The sequence below is a fragment of the Rhineura floridana genome, chromosome 19, assembly GCF_030035675.1.
Source record: "Rhineura floridana isolate rRhiFlo1 chromosome 19, rRhiFlo1.hap2, whole genome shotgun sequence".
Lineage (NCBI taxonomy): Eukaryota > Metazoa > Chordata > Lepidosauria > Squamata > Rhineuridae > Rhineura > Rhineura floridana.
In genome coordinates this window covers 18,240,176-18,258,675 of record NC_084498.1, presented here as the reverse complement: position 1 = coordinate 18,258,675, position 18,500 = coordinate 18,240,176, and the positions used below count along the sequence as shown (strand labels likewise).

At 45.3% G+C, this 18,500-nt stretch overlaps 1 protein-coding gene and 2 pseudogenes across 9 annotated transcripts in view; 2 read left to right on the top strand and 1 right to left on the bottom strand.

Annotated features, from left to right (window-relative positions):
• The window catches only part of ARVCF (ARVCF delta catenin family member), a 576,381-nt gene that overhangs the window by 526,199 nt on the left and 31,682 nt on the right, over positions 1-18,500 (bottom strand). The gene's annotated exons all lie outside the window — the stretch shown is intronic.
• LOC133373554 (5S ribosomal RNA) lies at positions 526-638 on the top strand (annotated as a pseudogene).
• Positions 2,841-2,959, top strand: LOC133373545 (5S ribosomal RNA; annotated as a pseudogene).

Here is an 18,500-nt window from a genome sequence, read left to right as displayed (position 1 = left end):
CTACAGTGCTGATTTCTGCTCCCTATGGGAAGCAACTGGAGTCAAAACCTTAGGCTGCAACTAGGGATGGGGGAGAAATTTGACTTGGTTCTCATTTAAAGCCAAACCTATCAAACTGGAACTTTCTGAAACAATATGAGAACCTAAGCATGCCCATCCTTCAAAATTTGCACATATCCGAATGTTGCGATGCAATTCTCCAACCAAAGAACGTTTACAAAAATGCATGTTTTAGGGGAGAATGTGCACAAAAATGAATATACTAGTGAAAATAATATAAAAATGCATTATACTAGGAGAAAGTGCTCGCAAAAAATGTGTACGTTGGTCAAAAATGCCTAACAAATTCAAGGGAAAGACTTCTTGTCAAAAAGACAAGAACACTGATGAGATCTAGGAACAGCAAAGGTCAGGAAAGTTGGAAACTTCGTACCCTACATCTGTACGCTTCTGTTTCCTTTGTGAAGAAATAATACCTCTGACTACCAATAAACATCTCTTGCTAGCAACACAGAACTTGATTATCCCTACGGCCATGCTATCCCATGCAATCTCGTCTGAACTTGGAAGCTAAGCAGGGTCAGGCCTGGTCACTACTTGGATGGGAGACCACCTGGGAATACCAGGTGCCGTAGGCTTAGAAGAAGGCAATGGTCAACCACCTCTGAATACCTCTTACCATGAAACCCTATGAATCTATCCAAAATAGATTCATAGGGTTGCCATAAGTCATAATCGAAGGCATATAACAACAAACACCCCTGAAAAAAATTCAAGCAATAAAGTACCCAAATTCAAACCAAGGCCACAAAGGGAAGGGCTGTAGCTCAGGTCCCAGGTTCAATCCCTGGCACCTCCAGGTAGGGCTGGGAAAGACTCCGTATCTGCAACCCTGGAGAGTTGCTGCCAGTCAGTGTGGACAATACTGAACCATTTATTTATTATCAAATTTGCATCCCACCTTTCCTCCAGGAGCTCAAGGTGGCATACATAGCTCTCTCCCTTGCCATTTTATCCTCACAACAACCCTGTGAGGTAGGTTAGGCTGAGAGGCAGCGACTGGCCCAGGGTCACCCAGTGAGCTTCATGGGGAGTCAAACCCTGGCCTCCAAAGCCATAGCCCAACACTCTAACCACTTCACCACACTGGAACTAGGTGGGCCCACGGTTTGACTCAGTATAAGGCAGCTGCCTGTGGTCCTAGGAGTGATGTCCTATAACAGCCTTCCCCAACTTGGTGCTCTCTATAAGTTGCTGGCTCGGCCATACAGCACGGCGAAGCACTTTGCTTCAGGCAGCACAACAATGGGGGAAATAGATAAGACAGATGGAGGAGAACCCCCATTCGAGACGCATGTAGGACTTACGATATAGGACTTGGACCTGGGTGACCGGGATTTAAGTGTTGTTTCAGACACAAAGTGCATTGGGCAATCTGGGGCTAGTCGCTGCCTGTCAGCCTAACCTGCCTCACAGGGTTGTTGTGAGAACAAAACATGGAGAGGGGGAAACCCTTTGAGGAAAGGGGGGATATAACAATAGTAATAATAATGTAGTAATGGCAAGACTTGGATCAAGCGGGCGGGGTGGGTTGGGGGAACATAGGAAGCGCTATGCTGGATCAAGCCAGTGGCCCATCAAGTCCAGCATCCTGCTCTCACAGTGGCCAACTAGATGCCTCTGAGACCCCCACAAGCAGGACCCGAATGCAACAGCAACACTCCTCGCCTGTGATTACTGGCAACTGGAATTCAGAGGCACACTGGCTCTCCAACAGTCAGAGGTGTAGTCATCCAGGGTCTCAGGGGTGAGCTCTTAAATCTCTTCCTTCTTTGGCAGCAAGGTCCCTATGTTTCCAGCATCTTACCAGCCAATCAGCATGAAAGGGGGAGTGTGTTAGCCACTCAGAAGAGCCTTCTAAAATGCTTCTGTGTCCTTTCCCACTGATAGGAGCCAGTCAGAGTGAAAGGAGGTGAGATAGCCACTGAGGAGACTCTGCTCAGTAGTTAACACTCTCTCCTTTCAAGCTGATTGGCTCCTAGGGACATTGTGGGAGAAGGCATTCACAAGGATCTCATTCTCAACCCAGCAGCAAAAAAGGGGGGAGGGGCATGGCTGTGACTATCATGAAAGGACCCTGCACTTGAGTTTGCCCCTACACTACTGCCAACAATGGAGGCAGAACATAGCCATCAGGGTTAGTGAATTCAGGCTTATCCTCCCTGAATTTGTCTAATCCTCTTTCAAAGCCATCCAAGTTGGCAACCAGCACTTCCTCTTGCAAGAGCGAATTCCAGAGTTTAACTATGTGCTGGGTGAAGGTGGTGATGGCCACCCCGTTTTACCCACAGACTAATGCACAGATTGCTACTCCTCCCCCCGCTCTTCGCTCTCTCATGCAGAGAAGGCGGCAGGTAAACTGGTGGCAACAGCAGGGCCAGAAACAGACAACTAGCCCAGCAAGCATCCACTAGCTTTCTACTTGCAGGCAAGGCCGGCATCAGGGGTCATCAGATGGTGCTTTTGCATGTTTAAAACCAAGGTGAGTTGCCATCCTTGCTCTCAGAGCAAGCCTGGAGCCAAAGAAAAAATGTATTCATGTACATGGAACTAAGGCCACATTCACACCATATATTCATTCCACTGTAAACAGTCATGGATTCCCCCAAATAATTCTGGGAAGTGTCATTTCTGAAGGGTGCTGAGAGTTGTTAGGAGACCTCTTATTCCTCTCACAGGCCTGTAATTCCCAGAGTTCCCTGGGAAAAGGGACTGACTTTTAAACCACTTTGGGAATTGTGGCTCTGTGAGAGGGATTTGGGGTCTCCTAACAACTCTATGCTTATGGCAATACTACCCTGAACACGCCCAATCTAGTCTGATCTCAGAAACTAAGCAGGGTCAGGCCTGGTTAGTACATAGATGGCAGACCACCTGGGAATACCGGGTGCCGTAGCCTTAGAGCAGTAGTTCTCAAACTTTTTTGGTTCGCGGTGCACTGTAAAACATAAAAAAAAATTCTGGCGCACTTTGTGTACAAAATTAAAATATATTAATATATTTTAAACTATGAATAAAAATAAATTATAGAAAACTATTACTTACCCTATACAAATGGGTTTCTTCTCCTTTTTAAAATATGCTTTCATAATATTTGAGGCACACCTAGCCACCTCTTAGGGCGCACCAGTGTGCCTGGGCGCACTGTTTGAGAATCACTGCCTTAGAGGAAGGCAATGGTAAGTCACCTCTGAATACCCCTTACCCTGAAAACTCTCTGAATACATCCAAAAGATTCATAGTGTTGCCATAAATCATAACTGACTCAAAGGCATATAACAACAACAACTCTACAGCACCCTTCACGAAAGACACTTCCCAGAAGTCTCTGAGAAGAACCATGACTGTTTAAAGTGGAAGTGGAAATAATAGAGGACTAAATGTATGGTGTGAATGCAGCCTAAGTAAGAGAGTTAGGAAAGAAGATGGGGGAATACATCAGTGGCACATCTTTGCACATAAACTAATCATAGTTTTGCAGCATAGAAATAGGTCTCGGTCCTGGGTGCTTCCTCCACCCCCCCTGGACTCAAAAAGAGGAGTTAGACAAATAATGTACAGCTGGAAAACTGTTAATGTTCCGTTTGAAAAATGTAGGTGGGGGGAATTAAACACGTTAAGCACAGGCACCTATTCAGCGCTTAAAGGACAGACATGTTTACACAAGACTAGAATGCACTCTGTTTCCATACTTAAAACAAACTGCCCAGACCATATCAAAACATCATTTTTTTGGCCAGAACTTCCTCTTCTCCAGCTTCGGGAAGATAAAGCTTTGTCGCATCCTTGTAAATATTCGTAAGAAGTACTTCCGGTTTTGCACCAATTAGTTACTGAACTGAGGCAGATTCATAAATGAATTGTTGCTGTATAGGGATTGTTTGTTAAGTCACTCTGGGAATCGTAGCTCTGAGAGGGGAATGGAGGCCTCCTAGCAACTCTCAGCACCCTTTACAAACTACAGCTGCCAGGATTTTTTAGGGGGGAGCCATGACCGTTTAAAGCAGAATAACAGATCTTTAAATGTATTGTGCAGATGTGGTTCAGGTTTAGACAACATGGGTAACGGTGGTTAGTTTAAAAGGAAAGTGATTACTGGAGGAAGGTGTGCAAACCCTAAGGCTCATGCACATAACATTGAACTATGGTTATGCCATGACCCACGAACCAAGGCCCATGCACTGTGTGTCTGAGGATGACAAGGGTCCTCGGGCTAAAGAAATACCAGGACCTTCTTCAGGAGCCTCCCAGCTAGAGGACACAGCCCTGCTGCCCTCCTCTAATTCAGAGAAAGAATCTAAGAATATAAGAAGAGCCTGCTGGATCTGACCAGTGACCCATCTAGTCCTGCATTCTATTCTCACTAAAGCCAACCAGATGCCTCAGTGAGAAGCCCCAAAGCAGGACCTGATCACAAGAGCACTCTCCCCTCCCGTGGTTTCCAGACACTGGTATTCAGAAGCATACAGTCTCCGACTATGGAGGCAGAGGATAGCCATCATGGCTAGTAGCCATTGATAGCCTTATCCTCCATGAATCTGTCCAATCTCACACAGTACCCCTGTCACCTCACCTCCACAGGTGCCAAAGACTACAAAATAAAATAAGGGAAAGCCTGGCTGGGAGTCCAGAGTCTGTGAGTTCAAATCCCCGCTTGGGTCTCCTGGGTGTCAAGGGCCAGCTAAAGATCACCCCCACAGTGAGTGGCTATGGGGTTACGTGTCCTGCCACCTGTGCAGCCATCGGCAAGCTGCATAGTCTCAAGGAGCCCAGTTGCCACCCAACTGGCAGTTGCGGACAAGGAAGGGGCTGGCTTCTGCAGCTGTGGCAAGCTGAGCAGGCCCTAGCCAGCTGGGGAGGACTAGCCTCAGAGGGAGGCAATGGTAAACCTCCTCTGAATACCTCTTACCGTGAAATCCCTATTCATAGGGTCACCATAAGTCGGGATCGACTTGAAGGCAGTCCATTTCCATTTTTTACAGCAAGTCAGCTACACTACCTGTCCAGTTAAAATCTACAGAAGGCTTCACTTGGGATCTAAGTGCTGGCAGAGACAACAGCCTGTATGGGTGCCTCAGCAGGACTCTGGGAGCTCTCCAAGGTCCTGCAAGTGCCATGGTTTCTTGACTCAGACTATTGACGGGGCAATGCTGTGAGCCTCAAGCTCTTACTGAACTGGACAGCTTATGCGCAAAGCCATAGGTTGCATCCAGTGCGCTGGCGGAACATCATTGCACAATGTAAAACACAAACACGTGACTAAAGATTGCTGCACAACAGATTGCACAAGAACAAGCTCTTGCATGACAAGCTTTCGCTAGCACAACTGTTGCAATAGATTCCTTTGCATTGCAACCTTTCAACTCTGCCATCCACTAGGCACAAGGGCTCTTTCATGAGTGGACCCAGCATGTTAGATATATGCCATAGCATTTGTTTCATATAATGCCTGGCTGAGTCTTAAGGGGTCGCAAAAACCACTTGCAGCAATGGAAATCAATGGGTGGTATTCAACTAAAAGGTTGTGCTAGCGCAAGGGTTAGAACTAGCACAATGGGATTTCCCCCCTCTCCTCCCCTGGCACACACCCTGCACTGTTCCCATATCTGTTCTGGGAAGTTCGGGAGAACTCAGAACAGGTTAAGAGCCGTGCAGGGAGAGGAGATGGGAAGATTGCTCCATTATGCAAGGAGAAATCCTTGCACTGACAGAATGATCTGCTTAGTGCTGTATTGAATACAACCCAATGTATTGTTTGTGGTGCTTGTAAACCTTTTAAGCCCTGGGGCAACCAGAATAGGGCAGGCCAGAATGCCCACTGAGCAAGGGATCCTCACCCTCTCAACTGCACAAATGTACATGGCTTTGCAGCAGAGAAGAAATTTGAACTTGGGACTTGCACATTAAGCCACTGCACTATGCCAGTGTAGCTCCAGGCCATCTATTGGTTGGCAATTAGTCGTCGCATTGGGGAGACAACAATGTCATTGCTGTAACAGGACTACTTTTGCCAGTAACTGCAGGAAGTCACTTGATGATAGCCATTTATACAGTATAACTATTAAAAATACAGAATGCTTTCTTGCTTGACATTATGCCAACAAGAGGAGGATAGAAGGGGAAAGTCCACCACAAATGGAAGACACATACTGGTAAGTCAAGCATGCATAAGCAAATTCTGTTGGTCGCAATTGCAATACGTCGCTCGATTCAAGAGAGTTAACTGCCTTCCAGGAGCTGGTGCAGAATGGCAAGGGTAACAGTTCTACGGCTTGACTAAACAAATTCAACCTTGGCCAAAAGGCATCTCCCATCTGCCAATTCTAATTTTTACCTGCTGAGCAATTCAAAGATGCAAAAGCTTAGCCTTGTTTTAGATTCACTTGTTCCCTACTAACTCATTTTCTAAAAATAAGCACACCCACCCAAATTCTTCTGTCCAAAGGGAAGATCAAAACTGCAAGCACATCAGATGATGGTACTTGGAATCAATGCGGTTTGAAGCAGTTATAAGAAAACATGTCAGGGCTGCTTTTTTAATTTAATAAGTGGGGGATATTTTCATGGGAAGCACAGTGTGCAGGTAGGGGACGTTTAACCGTACCCTCCCAAACTGCAGTCCTGATGAAAATCACCATGCCCATGTGTGCTCCTATTAACTGTAGGGGAAAAGCTCCCATTGGCATCAGTGGGAGCTTCGTTCCCAAGTGGGAGCTTTTTGTCAGAAACATGGCTTAGGAAGAAATTATTCCCCGTTCCACAAATGCAGCAGTCCCAATAAAAAACAGAGGGACCCCACACTTGCAATTGCATTTTTTTGAAAAAAAATGACTTTTTATAACCTTAGGCCCAGGGGCCAAATGCAGCCCTCTAGGCCTCTCTGTCTGGCCCTTAGAACTTCCTCCCAGCCACCCCCTCTCCCCAGGCCACACACCCCAAGGGTCTTTGAATGGGTAGAACACATCCTTGAAGTCTGATAATGCCTCTCGCTGGCCTAGGAGGAGGATAGAGAGGGTATATCTGTGGGTGTGTAGAAGGTAGCCTACTGTACAAAGGTAAATTTTCCATTTGTTGCTCTGCCACCTTCTACCTCTGGCCTCACCCACCACTGGCATCTGGCCTCCAGAAGGCTACCCAGAAAGGGATGCAGCCCTTGGGCTGAAAAAGTTCTTCACCCCTGTTTCATAAGGATGCTTTTAGCACCACAACCAGTTTGGCTCTTGGTGGGGAGCAGCAAAACTCTGGCAGAAGAAAGAAAGATGAAACAGCTGAATGAAACCAAGTTTAAATCTCTCAGGTCCTCACTCCCGTTTGCTGCCTAAGTCAGGGCTTCTTAACCTGTGGACCATGGATCCCTACAGGGCCAGGCACCAAAAAAACCCCAATTTCCAATACAATTCAATTAATTGTAGTTATTTATTTATGTGGGTCCACAGCTTTCAGCAGATTCTCAAAGGGGTCCATAATCCAAAAAGGTTAAGAATCACTGGCCTAAGTTGATAGCTACCTATCTGAGGCTTCATGTCACTGTTTCAACTGCTTCGCCAGGGCTGGAACAGACATAACAGAGCCATGATTCACGTGTCGGCTCTGTTCATATATAAAGTGGCATGTGCATGTTTTACTTTTGTAGAAGTGTGACAAGACCAACTCCCATTTGGTCCGCTTTGAATGGGGAGAGAGACAGTCCTCCTAGCTGCCTAGACTGCCACTGACCTGTGCTCATCTTTTCTGTCCATCTTCCTTCCGTGTAAACTGGTATGTCTCAGGGAGCTATTCACACTTCTGATTCACCTTGCTGTTTCTTTCTTCTTAGCTGACCACCGGAGGAGAAGGAGCCATGTTATCTTTGTCTCCTCTCCTCTAGCATAAGGGGCAATGTCCAGGCATGGTTGTTGCAGCCTCCAATTTAGTTCTAGAGTTAGAAGCAGTACCTTTCCAATCCAGTACGTATTTCTATTAATACAGTTGTCTTTTCTTATTTTGAAACCAGGTCTAAATCTGAGTGATTTAAAGCAAGGTAAAAGCTCACTTTCTCTCAAGTAAAATCACACCCATGCTGCACAGAGCACTGAGCAAGCCACACTAAGCTAAACTCTGCTCATTTACTAAATCTCTAATTGGTCTACCAGCCATTAGAGAACCCAACACAGAGAAGCATGTGGGAGAGGGAATCCTCCCTGCTTCCACCTCTTACCTAACCAATGGGTCTACGCTGAGTAGGACTAGTACTGAACACCCAATGAGATCAGACAAAGTAAGACCGGAGAAGAAACAAGAGAGGTTCAGTGCCCCTCTGCCACCATCAGAAGTAGCGAGGATCACATTGCCCTCTTTTTTCCCACCCCTTTAAATATCCAGGACATAGAGTTGTAGCCAATGTAGCACCAAGTCCCTTATAGAATCATAGAACAGCAGAGTTGGAAGGGGCCTATAAGGCCATTGGATCCAACCCCCTTAGCAGTATACTTGCTCCACTAGCAACTTTTTTTGTGTCAGCGAAATGTTGTCCAAAATATGCATCTCCAACAACCTCCTCCACTGAGAGCTGAACAAAGGTAAGAGCAACCAAAATCATCCGTCCAATAAGCCCACAGAGTCAAGGAAGACTGCAGAAGAAAGTGCGGTGGAAGCATTAGAGTTACAACATTGTGTAGCACCAGAGGTGTGCGCACACAAGTGTAGTAGGCTAGAACCACAACCTCCAGCAGTCTGTCTTTGGCATCTCGGGATGGAAAAGAAATTCAATTCAGTTGGCATTTAAAAGGTAAACCTGCCTAATTTGCCCTTACCAAAACAATACAGGAACCAAAACACAGTTATCTTTCAAAATTTGCACTTCTCCAAATTTTGTAATGCAGTTCTCCAGCCAAGGAATGTGTACAAAAATGCATATACTGGGATAAAGCATCCACAAAAATGCATGTTAGTGAAAGCAACGTACAAAGACGCATTGCTTTAGGAGGAAATGCTTTGCAAAAAATATGTACATTGGGCTAAACTGCATAGTACGAAGAGAAATTCACACTCAAAATGCTGTTGTGTTTTCATGCAGACTTTTTATTTTATTTATGATTGCATTCCTATCCCACCTTTTCTCACCAAAGCTCAAAGTGGCATACAAACATGGCTCCCCCTTCCCCCAATTTTATCCTCACAACAACCCTTCAATTGGGAAATTAAAGCTTTTTAACCTGGAAATGTGGAGAACTGAATTTCAAATTAGAAAAATTTGAACTGACAAAAAACCCAGAACTGACAGATTTGCCCATCCTTTCTGGCATCTTACCTCCTGCATCGCCAGTACTTGGTCCCTCAAACAAGCCAGGTAGACTAGGTTCTGTAGCTCAAAGGCGCCATCTAGGCTGCACTTCCACCCTGAACACAGTCAGCTGACCTCACAAGCCAATTGGGACGCACCAGGCCCTATAAAGCCCTAACTTCCAAGTCAGCCCCTCAGTCTGAGCAACTCTCCTCTCCATGTAGCTAACCTTACTCCTTTGCCTCACCTGCTTGGTCAGAAGCCTGACCCCCCCTGGCTTCCCCTCAACCACATTGTCTACCTCTGACCCTGCCAGTTTGAGCTGCAGCCTGCCTCTGAGTTTGGCCAAGGCCTGACAGATTCTGGAGAATGTTACTTTTATTGCCTTCCCTGAAAAAGGGGAATAGGGGCATTTTCAAAATCTGTAAATAAAAGGCCAACCAAGCAATTGCACGCACCCTTCAAAAGAAATTACACTCACTTCTGTCTCCGGCCCACCTCTAGCTGAAGAACACCATTTCACAGCATCATCTTCTGAAGGGGTGCAATCTGATCAACCGGTCAGTGTGTGCTTTTTTAAGGCTGCTCTGCGCTGCCAGCCTTCCAAAGAGGTCTCGTTTGCTATTAACTCACTCGCTATATTCTGCCCAAACGTACGTTATTTTCAGTCGTCAATCTATTCAAAGGGTATGAGTATATGAAACGCATTTTCATACATCAGCCTGCCTTGCAATCAGAAAAGCTATTTTCGAAGGCGGGGTGGAGAGAAGGGGGGGGGACTCTGTACAACTCTTAAGCAGAGCGATTACAATACTTGTTCTGAGAAACCGCAGACAATCCACAAGAGGCCTGCCCTGAAATAAAGAGATGGCATAACCTGGGAGAAACTTGATTCTGAATACAATTAAGCTCAAATGGGAAAAAATATGGGTAATTCAGTAAGATAAAAAGCAGACAAGGGGGAAGAACTCGGAACAAAACAGTCTACTTCACGGGAAGTGGGGAGGAGAGAGAGAGATGGGGAAGAGGCAGAAAAACCACTAGTTTAAATGACTAAAACGGAGCATACATGCTAGAACATGATTGCTTTAAGAAAGACATGAGACCTCTCATACTTCAAGAGCCTGTTAGGGCAATATTGTGCCTTCCCTTCTGTCTGAAGCAGGCGCAGGAGAATCCAAGTTACTCTTGAGAAAGTCCACAGTCTATTAAGGCTGGGGGGAAACTGTCACACTTCAGCTTACTTTGTCTAAGACACGAGCGAATAAAGACTTGAGTGCACTGGGAGCCAAATCAGGAATAGTTGCATGGAAATTCTACTGTTCATTTGCAGATTTGCAATATGGTGTCAATAGCCCTGGGCTAGGGTTCCAATTCCTGATCAGCCACAAAGCCGACTGGGTGACTACTGGCAAGTCTGCAAGCCTGTCCAGAAAGGGGGGCACCTTGGAGGCCCTGTGGTCCATGCGTCCCATGGGGCATAGCCCCAAATGGGAGCCACAATTAAAAACAAGATAGTCTAAACTTCAGTTTTTTGGGGTGCCAGCCTTTGGTACTGATAAAGGCACCCAGGTCACATCCACAGCATACATGTAAAGCACTCTTATACCACTTCAACAGTCATATCTCCCATCCCAAGAAATCCTGGGAACTGCAGAGACCCCTCACAGAGATAAAATTCCCAGCACCCAAACAAATGACAGTTTACAATATTCTTTGGGGCAAAAGCTGGTATAGCACAGTGGAGAGGGCAGCCTGGCTGGGAGTCCAGAGTCTGCGGATTCAAATCCCCGCTTGCGTCTCCTGGGCGTCAAGGGCCAGCTAAAGATCACCCCCACAGTGAGTGGCTCAGGGGTTACGTGTCCTGCCACCTCTGCAGCCATGGGCAAGCTGCATAGTCCCAAGGAGCCCAGTTGCCCCCCAACTGGCAGTTGTGGAAAAGGAAGGGGCTGGCTTGTGCAGCTGTGGCAAGCTGAGCAGGCCCTAGCCAGCTGGGAAGGACTAGCCCTGAGGGAGGCAATGGTAAACCCCCTCTGAATACCACTTACCATGAAATCCTGATTCATAAGGGTAGCCATAAGTCGGGATTGACTTGAAGGCAGTCCATTTCCATTTTTTTCATGACAGTTAAAGTGTCTGCCACCCTGGGCTTCCTTTGGGGGGAAGGGCAGGGCATAAATGTAATAACTGCCAACTGTTAACCTGGCAACTTAGGTATAAACCAGCTGTTTGCTGTGCCAGTTGGGCAAATTCAGTAGGGCATCAATGGGCTTATTGTGGCGAGAACCTAATCTTGGTTATATGGTTGTACTGTTTTGTATTTTTTGCAATTAAACGCAGTACATAAAGAGAATTATTGATGCCTAATTATCATAATAGCACCTTTTATTGTGCTATATGGCTGTTTCATTTTTCAGGGTGGTTATGGCATAGAAAACAACAGTCACACAAATTATGTTTCTGCCAAACAACTCGCCCCCTTATTCATTTTGAGAGCATGCTTGCTGCTGTTCTCTGCCTGTTCCAGAATCCCCATTTCCCCCCTTGAATATATATATTTTGCAGTGGAAGGCAAGCCTTATTGAAGCATGCTCTGATATGTAATTCTGCCTTCACACAAAAAAATCCTGAGAAAACTCTGTCCTTCGAGTGGGCAGAGCTCCTGAGACATGAACAGGTCAGAAAACATTGTGGATTGGAAATTAGTCCCAATGTAATGTTTTCACAGTATGCCTCCATAGATTTGATTCCAGAAGTCATCTCTTGCATGCAGAATGTTGCACAGAAGATGACCTTTTCGCAGCGAACAGCAGACATTAACAAGTGTGATAATTAAACATGTGAGTGGCTTTATTATCCCTTGGCAACTTCAGTACGGGAGGGTTGTTTCTGATGTAACCTACTTTTGTCCAGGGAATGAGTACTTGTCCTTTTAAAAAGGAGTTATGTCGAAACAGATAAGAGTGTTAGGGATTTTGCAGGAAAAATCTATGTACAGGAGTGTATGTAAATCTAGCTTCTCGCTTGTGGGTCTTTTCTGGAAAAAAACCATAGGCTTTTGCATGCCAATTCTTAGGGGTTGCCCTATAGCAGAGGGACTTTGTGAAGACAGGGTGGGAGGGGAGGTTTTATAACTGTATGCCTTCTCCATTGACCCAGAGCTGTAAAACCTAAGGGCCAAGTACCCTACTTGTTCCAGAGATGCTTAATTTGCATTATCTATTTACTTATTTATTTAAAATCTATCCCACCCTTCTACCCTACAATCGGGCACTCAGGGAGGCTTACAATAAAATACCACACATACATAATAAATTATACACAATAAAAACATAAAACACTACAGTAAATTAAAATACATAAAATACAATATGCACATACATACATACATGTATATATATGCATAGATATATGGGGGAGTGACACTAAAAGGACTCAAAACATAACAATTAAAAATAAAGAGCATAAAAAAGGTGTCAGGCTCACCCGTCAGTCCTTCCCAAAGGCTCTCCCGAACAAGATAGTTTTCACAAGTTTCCGGAAAACTATCATTAGGCCATGGGTGTGGAACCTCAGAGCTGGAGGCCAAAAGTGGACCCCCAGGCCTCTCTATTTAGAACTCTGCCCAGGCTACACCTGTCACTGGCCTTTCAGCCTGAATGTTCTTTGCCTAGCTAGAATGTGCCCTTGAGCTCTGGTAACGCCTCTTGTTTGCATAGATCAGCTTTTCCCAACCTTGGGTCCCCAAATGTTGCTGGACTACAGTTCCCACGATTCCTGACCAGTGGCTATGCTAGCTGGGGCTGATGGGAGTTGTAGTCCAGCAACATCTGGGGACCCAAAAGTTGGGAAAGGCTGGCCTAGATAAAGGAAAGAAAGGGTGTCTCTCTCTCTTTCTGTGTGTAGAAACTAGCCTTCTGTCCAAAGAGAAGATTTATATTCATTGCTCCACCCACTTTGCCCCTGACTCTGGCATGCGGCCCTTGGAAAGTTTTCAGAAGGCAGTGTGGCTCCCAGGGTAAGAACAGTTCCCCACCCCAAATTGCTTGTACGACTGGGGTGGGGTTTTCCCTTTCTCCCCTTTAGTTCATGAGAGTGAATTACAAGGATCGGCATGTGTTTAAAAACATTTATACATGTTCCCATAAAATATTGGTTATCTCATTTGGTTAAAGGAGCCATCTTGAAAGTTCCCGTTCAGGACAGAAATGTGGGATATAAATAAAGAGACCCTTGATCAGACTTTACTTCCATTCCCTTCCTCAAAGTAACACAAATGGAGTTGTCCATTTTAATACGACTGAGCAATGTGGGTTCTCCAGATATTTTTTAATGGGACAATTGTTCTAGGAAGATCCGGTTAATTTGGAAACTTTTCTGATGCCCTAGAGCAGGATTGGGGAACCCTCCAGCTCACAGGCCAGATTTGGCTTTCAAGCCTCCCCCCCCCTTAGGTCTGCAAGACTGTTTTGGGCAAGCAACTCTCAACTACCCTAACCCTAACATATATGACGAGTAAGGATTGGGCTTGGCAGGCAAAGCCCCTGCACAGTGCTTTTGCAGCTGATTATGGAGCACTTCAGAAGAGCTCCAAAACATTCTTTGCAAGCCTTTTGAACTATCTGCCCCACACCCCAACATGCCAACTTGAGCAAGTGTCAATTACTTGATCTCAGATGATTTACAGGTGGGGGCTTGTCCACCTGCTAAAGTTGGCCCACCAGGCTGGTGGGGGAAGATAAAGGGTGGTCTCCAATACTCTTTCCTTAATGCAAGGATTTATGCTGGTGCAATGGTACTTCTGCCCCTCTCCTCCCCACCTTCCCATCTGTCGCACGCCCTTCCCAAATCTGCTCAGGAGCAGAGGTGTAGTCGTCCAGGGTCTTGGTGGGTCTTAGACCTCTTTTTTCAGGAGCAGGGTCCCTATGTCTCTAGTGTGCTATGAGCCAATCAGCATGAAAAAGCAATGTGTTAGCCACTGAAAAGAGTCTTCTAACACGCTTTCTTGTCCTTTCCTGCTGCCTGGAACCAATCAAAGTGAAAGGAGATGAGTCAGCCACTGAGAAGATTCATTTCAGTAGCTAACACACTCCCCTTTTATGCCAACTGTCTCCCTGGGATGTCTGTCGCTGTGAGAGAAGGCGAGTGCAAGAAGGACTAAGGAACGTGGGGAGGATGATGGAGAGCAAACGAGTGAGGGGTGTGACTGTGAGGGGCGTGGCATGACCATCATAAAGGAACCCTAAACTTCTGAATTTAAAAACAAATCATCTTAAAAACAATTCCAGTACAGTACAGATGCAGATTGGGATATGGTGTCTTCTTTAAAGGCTTATTGGAAGAGGAGGGTCTTCAGTAGGCACTGAAAAGATAACAGAGATGGGGCCTGTCTAATATTTAAGGGAAGGGAACTCCAAATGGTCGGTGCCACAACACTCAAGGCCCAATTCCTAAGTTGTGCAGAATGGACCTCATGCATGTGCATCCTTGCCATCAGCCAAGATGGCGGCAAAGACAGAGCTTGGAAAAGTTACTTTTTTGAACTACAACTCCCATCAGCCCCAGCCAGTATGGCCACTAAATTGGGCTGATGGGAGTTGTAGTTCAAAAAAGTAACTTTTCCAAGCTCTGGCAAAGGCTTCAGCTCCTTAGGGAAACCTCAGCTGCCATCTTGGTTAAGGGCAGCCCTGCACCGCGCAGCCACAAAACACAGAAAAGTAGGTTGAACAAGGGAGTGGTGGGAGCTCCGAAGCTCCCGCTCTGTGATCCGCAGCAGCGATCCTGCTGCGAATCGCAGAAGGGGAGCACCGGGCCCAGGGAAGGGTGGGCCCAAGGGCCTCGGCATGCCTTGGGCCGGCCCTGTCTAGCACATCTATGGATAATAACAAAACCTACTTTCCCACATTGTGTCCTCACATAAATAATTCGAAACACTGAACATTAGATCAGAATTTGTTCTTAAAGAAATATATTTAAAAACCAACAGCCCAATCCGCGCCACAGTCTTTTGTATTTTTATCTCTAACATTTTGCCTGCCAAGCATCAACTCCCAAAGGACTAGCAAAGTGCTACGCCCAAGATACTACAAGCGGTAGCATAAAAGGGAGATGCAGTTTTAACTCACCATATATACAACTAATACAGCTTAACATCATTAATGATGGGGAAAGAGCACTTAATCTAATCGACTGTCACAGGCTCTAACAAATGTCTAGCACAGCATTTATAGCACAGAGTAATGAGTTACATTCTCTGAACAGCAGAGAGAATTTGCTTAATGAGTTTTAAAATATTCAAAAGCCTGTCTGTGTCACCTTTACCCTCTCCCCCAACCAAACCCAGGGTAAAAGGTCTCCCCCCGCCCAAGAGCGCAAATAGCATAATGCTGGAAATTCTTTCAAGCTACACAGGAAGTGGATTGGACTGTGAAAGACCAACCCAAATTGTGTTTGCATTTTTTGCAAATTTGTAGGGCAGTCCAATATCTCAGAGAGGAGGTCAGGTCTCCTGCTCCCCTGGTACATTCGCTATAGCTGTCCAATTTCCCTGCTTTTTGAAGTTTGATAGAAATATCTGTTGGCTATAGGTACATCCTTAAACCGTAAGGGGTTTTTTGCCTGTTAGTGAATTTATTTATTTAATCTGAGCTAAGAGGATAAAGGCGAATGCACCTGGTCATAAAGGGGGAAGACAAGTTCTAATTAAAGGGAGAAAATACAGGCTTAGGAAAACTGGAGGGAAACTACACCTATGCAAGTCACCATGTTATTGAGTAATCAAGTGGTCTCACCCTCAGGTCTTGCTTGCAAAAGGCTTCCCACAGGCATGTGGTTGGCCACTGTGAAAAGAGGAAGCTGGACGAGATGGGCCACTGGCCTGATCCAGTAGGGGTCTTGTGTTCTTTGTCAAACAGTTCACTCACAAGGGCCAGGAACATGAGTATAGGACAGGAAAAGGTGCCTTCTGGTAGGCCCCCCACTTCCATCAGTGAGCTTACCTGGCAAGGATGGCAGCCCATAGCTCAATAGTATAGGATGCCGCCCTGGGTTCCTGCTGGGTGCAAGGGCAGGATATAAATCAAATAAATAAATAATAAAAAATAAATAATAAATAATAACAGTAGAACATCTGTTCTGCACGCACAAGGTCCCAGGTTCAATCCCCAGCATCTCCAGATAGAGTAATGTCCCCTGCCTAAAAAACCTTGTAGCTCTGGGAGAGGAATAGGGGTCTCTAACAATGCTCAGCACTTATTCTTTAGAACAGCCACAACTGTTTAAAGCAATGTAATACTGCTTCAAATGTTTAGTGTGGATGTGGCCTTAGCAACAGGTCCCATAGCTATTGCTTTTAGAAGGCCCGGGAACATAATTTGGCTATCAAGGGGTGGGGGTTGTGGATTTAATTAAGAGCCCCCTTCTCTCCCCCCCCATTCAATTAAGCAATGCTTTGGCAATAACATAGCCCTTCCTAGAAAAGCCAGTTCCAGGGTTTGTAGACCTCACATTTAATTCAGTTCAATAAAATGCCGCCCAACGCCTGAAAAATGCCATAAAAGTGGAACAAGTGCCGTATGAGTGGGGCCTTACTCTAATTGAAAACCACCGTATTACTGGAACACCAAAAAGCAGACAGCCAAAAAGCAGGGCCTTACTGTACTAGGAGCTGCACACACGCACCCCAATAATCCCTCCCAAATATATCCTTCACAGTCCTTCATGTCTAAATCCCACTATGATTCCTTCCCACAAACAGTACAGATAACTTATCTCCACTGACTGCCAGCATCTCTCTAGGGTTTTTCGGGGAGACCCTGTCCTAGCCCTACCTGGAGATGAATCTGAGACCTTCTGCATGTAAAGCAGTTGCTTTCAGACTGAGCTATGGCCCTTCCCCATGGGGTATAGGAAGTTTCCTATCCTCGTGTAGGCTTTCCAGCCATTTATTTATTTATTTTATTGTTTGATTTATATCCCGCCCTTCCTCCCAGCTGGAGCCCAGGGTGGCAAACAAAAGCACTAAAAACTTTAAAACACCATAAAAACAAACTTTAAAACACATTAAAACAAAAACATCTTTAAAAACGTTTCTTAAAAAAAGCTTTCAAAACATTTTTGATCTTGTGAAGAATATGCTTTGTTATACTTCAAAAACAATTACTCAGTTCTGTCTAAACATATTAAGTTTCTGCCTTCCTCCTTTCACTCTCAAATAGCCTGTATGTTTTACCACAACTGCATAGTTCTATATTTTTCCTTCCCATCCCATTACAAGTGGAATCTGAGCCTTTCTCCAGAACCTGGCATAACGCAATCTTGCTGCAACAATCATACAGGATATTAGTTCTTTTTCTCATACAAAATAAACAAAATAAAACAATATCTACATCTATTTTTACTTTTATTATTCCCTCTCTTGTTCTTGTAGAACAAGCCTCTCCCTCAACCCCCCCCAAAAATTCCAAAACCTTTCTTTACTGTCTAAGACTTTTACTGCTATAATGTTTCCATTTTCAGTACCATAGGCCTCATCTGCACTGTCCACTTAATGCACTATTATACCATTTTAAACATCCATGGCTTCCCCCAAGGAATCCTGGGAACTGTCATTTGTTAAGGGTGCTGAGAGTTGTTAGGAGACCTCTATTTCCCCTGTCAGAACTCCAATTTCCAGCATGATTTAACAATAAATCCTTCTTCCCAGATAACTCTGGGAATTGTAGCTTTGTGAAGGGAATAGAGGGTTTCCTAACAACTGTCAGCATCCTTAACAAACAGTTCCCAGGATTCTTTGGGGGAAGCCAGGATGGTTTAAACTGGTATAACAGTACTTGAAATGGATAGTGCAAATGGGCCATAGACACACAGGATTCTGTTGAATCTTTTAGACCAATCCTCCCCAACCTGATGCCCTTCGGATGTTTTGGATTCTAAAGGCCATCAGCCCCAGCCAGCATAGTCAATAGTCAGAGGTGTTGGAAGTTGTAGTCCAAAACATCTGGAGGGCATAGGCCAGGGACGGCTGCCTTAGACAGCTATTACACTTGCAATGCAATCCTGTAAATATCTAGTCAGAAGCAAGCCCTTTCGAGTCCTCTGGGACGGACTCCCAGACGAGAGTGTAGAAAATTGCAGACTAAAGCATCATGCCTCTGACAACGAGAGGCACTGAAGGGAT